This window comes from Oryza sativa, chromosome 11 (assembly GCF_034140825.1).
Source record: "Oryza sativa Japonica Group chromosome 11, ASM3414082v1".
Taxonomy (NCBI): domain Eukaryota; kingdom Viridiplantae; phylum Streptophyta; class Magnoliopsida; order Poales; family Poaceae; genus Oryza; species Oryza sativa.
The window spans coordinates 19,063,156-19,068,164 of NC_089045.1; positions in this window are offsets into that span (position 1 = coordinate 19,063,156).

Consider the following 5,009-nt stretch of genomic DNA (forward strand, 5'->3'; position numbering starts at 1 on the left):
TCCATCTTGGCTTGGAGCTCCCCCCGGTGAGGGCATCAACAGGCGGGCCCCGAGTGGGCACAAGGCCGCCGGTGGGCCCACTTGGCGTCGCCTCCCGTTCCCTAGTCGCGACCACGACATCTGTCGAAGCCGCTGCAGGAGACGCACTGGAGGTCGCACCGGACCCGTCTTGCACCGCCTTCGCCCGCACCGCCCTGCGAAGGATTTCCACGGTTTCATAAAGTCAGGCGACGAAGGTTTCGTGATTGAAAGAACCTCAAAATCATCTACTTACTTTTCGCCAAGCGTCACCAGCCTTTGCCGTCGCTGAGGCGGGGGGGGGGGACGTGTCCGAGGCCTAAGTATGATAAGCATGGTGTGAGGTCAAGATCTTCCGACTACGCGTTAGGAGACAAGAGAGGCTTACCGATGGGTTAGGCGCCTTCCGGCGGGTCCCAAGTACAGAGGAGAATTTCCTCTCTCTCTTCGGGACATTGCTGCCACTCGTCGTGGGAGCAGCAACAACGTCGAACGCCTCCTTCGCGATGCCCTCTTTCAACGACGCCGCCGCCTGATGGTCCACGAGCAGCCCGATGACGTCAGTCAGAGGGAGAGCCTGCACAACATGAAGTCACAACGCGATCCTGGAAGAAAAAGATAAAAGGGTCGTTGAGTACACTCACGTTGATTGCAGCTTCGCGTTCGGCCGTCCCCTCCTCGCAAAGGGGGACGACGATGTTGCTCGCCGTTGTGGGGCCGCTGATCATTACTTGACCGACGCAGCGCTCCACAGTTTCGCTGTTCAAACCTGTAGGATCGAGAAGCAGAACTCGATAAGTCAGGAGGAACGTGCACGTAAAGAACGAAATCTGATATACGAGAAAAATACCCCGAGGAGAAACCCGGGCCGTGTCCTCTGGCCCAGAATAGTCAAAGGCTGGGTGGACTCGAGCCTGGAGCGGCTGGATCCGCCTACCGATGAAGTCGGCAGCAACTTCATACCCCGACAACCCTCGTACTCGGAGGTCATCGATGATATAGATGAAAGACTGAAGGGAGGGAGTTAGGGCCTGTGTTACCCTGATACGGCTGGGAAGGAGCGTATCCGTATCAGATACGTAATAGGATACGGATACGTATCGGATATGCTCCGATACGTATCCCGTACGTATCCACCGTTTTTCCGACTTTCAAAAAAATAAAATAATTAGGATACTTCTCTGATACGCGTCAGATATGGCCCAATCTCTCCTTCTTTACGGGATAACAACCCTAGCCGCCTCCCATCTCTTTGCGCACAACGGTGCCGTCGTCCTTGACCGCGGCACCACCGCAGCGTGCATGCTGCCGCTGCGTGCTGCCGAGCACGGACACCACCGGCGTGCGCTGCTTGGCTGCTAAGTACGAAATCACCGCCACCGTCAAGCGCCGCCGAGAAGGGAATCGCTCCGCCGCCGTCAAGTGCAGTCGAGAAGGGAATCGCCGCCACCGCCAAGTGATTCCTGTGGTTGCTAGGCACAACACCATCGCTGCACGGGTTGGTGCCTCGGTGGTTCAAGTGAGGTAGGCATGAGTACTGACAGTTGAGTTAAATCACTTCTTTGATCTGCAATGATTTTTTTTGTTTCTTGTTCTCCTTTCTTATTTTCGGAACAAACAACTGCCATATTACTATTTCAGAGATCCGATAGATTATGAAATTGGAAACTCAGGAGTACTAAGTGCATCCAGGATCTTAATGTTGGGCGATAACATCATTCTTTTTTATTTTGGCCACCGCATAGTAGCCGTAAGTGACTTTTACAGATCCAGTAATTACTAGTACTGCCGTACTTGAAAGCTATGCTCGATATATCTGTGTATTGCTTCCTTTAGTTATCTCTGAATTATTGGCATGTTCATTATTTTGGGCTTAATCAGTTCTGCTATTTTCTTTCAGGAGTTCATTGATTTTTATTATTTATTATGTATATATAGACGTATCCCCGAATCCATGATTTTTGAAAATAGCCGTATCCCGGTATCCCCGTATCGCGTATCCGTATCCGTATCCACGTATCCGGGTAACATAGGTTAGGGCGGGTTTGGCGATCCACGCCGGGATCTTGTCTGGTTGCTCCTCAGGAACAACAAAGACTGGATCCGAATCTTTTATCTGAAGATAGAACCACCTCGCCCGCCATTTGCTACGAGAAGAGGGGCACTAGAAGGGGATGTATCGCAACTTCAGGCCATCCCGAAGCAGGAAATCGACACATCCGGATATCTTTTTAGGTTCCATCCAGCGCAACTCATAGTAGAAGCGGAAGAGGTCAAGAAACGACTCTACCCCAATGTAGGCCTCACAAAGATAGGAGAAGATACTGAGGAAGGAGATGGAATTGGGGTTCAGATGGAGCAAGGAAAGGCCGTAGAAATTCAAGACGAGAAGAAGGAAGAAAACCGTAAAGAATGTAATCCTCAACCGCAACCATGCGGCCCAGGACAGGTTCAGGTTCAATACCTCTTGTTTCTCGCTCCATGGTCCCGCGGCCAGGGAGAGCATCGTCGTCCTGCAGTTTCTTCAGGGACGCATTTGTGGAGGTGGACTTGTCGAGATCCATCCCCGCCGGAGATCGCCGGAGATCAAACCGAGATGAACAAACTAGGGTTTTTCTATAGGAGCGGAGAAGGCGAGGGGCGTGTGGAAGCTGGAAAGTCTTTGCTGCAAGCAGACTTCAAAATGGATCCCTAAAACTCCCTTAAATAGACGCACTACCGACGGTGCGAATTCCAAGGAAAGGAGAGAGATAGCCGCCGGAAATTTCTGGGTCCGTTACACGCAGCAGTTTTCGGACTTCAATTTAAATTCACTCATGACCGTTGAACTTCACACGGCGTTGTCGATTACTCTTTGTCTCTACGGTTCTCACACCGAGATCGACCAGTAGAGAACGACAACGACTCCGACATCAGAAGTCGCGATCGCTCACATGAGTTCATTTAAGCAGAAGTCGGGGGCTACTGTCAGGGTTATGGATAAGGTATACCCTTTACCCTTAGATATACGTTGTACACTGATATGGTATACCTGCGTGTGTGCGGATATTTCCTGTACACGTTAAGTAAGTTCATTATGTAACCAAAACGGAGTCCACGGATGGAATGAGTCCTACTCGGGTAGAACTGGGTCATTACTGTATCGTGTGGGGTCCGATGTCTCCGAGTTCTACTTGGAGACCAACTGACCCGCGGTATAAAATGGACCCCCCGGGAGGACCTAAGACATCGAATCTCACCGCCAACACATCCACCACAGCCTATGAAGTCGGAGCCTACAGGAGCCAAGTCGCCGGGTGATCTAGTCGAACCTACTCGACTACGGTCTCATCAGTATCATCGAGTTTTGCTATTCCCTTTGTAATCTGTGGTTATCATCATATAATCCCATACCAATTGGATTAGGGCTATTACCTTTCTAGGGGCATGAACCAGTATAATTGCTGTTTCCTGTTTGCTTGATGTCGTACTAGTAGATCCTCGTAGCAGTGTACCCCAATACCCTCTATATCCGGTCTACGGGTATCCACCATCGACAATGCGGTCCTTTCTCCTGCCTGAAAAAACTACTTTTGGTTGTCTAGGAAAACAATTTTCCTAGTAGTGAATCCAATGCAATGCGTTCTGATATGTTTGGCGACATTCTCATCTCTTTTTTTCCCTTCACCTCCACTAAATCTGGCTAAACGACCATTTTTTTTTCATTTCGATAAGTATTCGATGGTAATCATAACCACCTCTGATATCTATTACTCATGCATGATGCATGACGATGCGAACACGCATTTCATATACTGAAGATTTAAAATTTAGACTTCGTCAAGAAAATGGAACCATTGCATCAGGATATGCCATGCTTTTCCTAAGCTTAACCAAATCGTCGCAACCGTTGCCGGCTGGTATGCTTTCACAGCCATATCCATGTGTATGCTCTCCCGCATAATCCCATCTGTCGAAACAAGATTTCGGCAATAATAAAAGGGAGTGGCTATCAAGCTAGAAAAGTGTATGGGTTTGGAGACAAGGAATTTTATACAGGTTCAGGCCTTCTTATTAAAGAAGTAATACCCTACTCCTGTCCGGGGATGATTCCGCCGAGTGTGTTATTGATTGTATGATTGGGAGAAAAAAGAATCGTGCCCCAAGAAGCATACGGACCCTCCTTATATAGGGGAAGGGATCCGTAATACAAGGTACAGTCCATATCCTAACGGAATATGGGATTACAGATAAAATACAATTGTAGCCGACTAGGATCCCGGGTATTTTCTTGACACACAAGTTTAGAGCCTACCCCGAGTCCTCATAAAGATATTCTATCTATATTTAGTACCATATATCCAACTAAAGTATAACTGTCATGCAGATATGGGGTATCCATAATCTCCACAGTAGCCCCCGAGACCTTCGCAGTTGACGAAACAAAAACCAGTAGTCCGAGTGCTTCAATTCAACTTGCTCCAGCTTGCTGAGTACTAAAAATCAAAAACTATGAAGGGCGAAAATAAAACATGGTGCATCGAGTAGATGCACCTAATTAGGTGTAGCCCCCGACTATGTGATTAGTTGAAAAACTAAACATATAGTCAAGCACCGAGTGGTTTTATAGCGAAGCACGCATGGTACTTAGTAAGATACCCAGCCGACTGCTTCTCAACTTTAATATATCAAGGACAAAAAATACAAGAGGGGCCGAGTGACAAACACTCAAAAGGCCCAAAAATAGATATATTTGATAGGAATCCGAGCAAGAAACTCTTAAAATGACCCACCAAACATGACAGAAAATCATGGTAATTAATGAGTCTAACAGCCGAGGCTGTGACCCTTACCATAGCCAAAATAAGCATATAACATGCTAGGAGAATGACTACTAATAAACCAGTCATCTCAAATTAACCCAAGAGCTCCTGTAGCCTAAAAAAGCTTACAAAAATGGTATAACACCTTTCTGTTGGGCACCTTTTCATGTGCATCATAATAATTCCAAA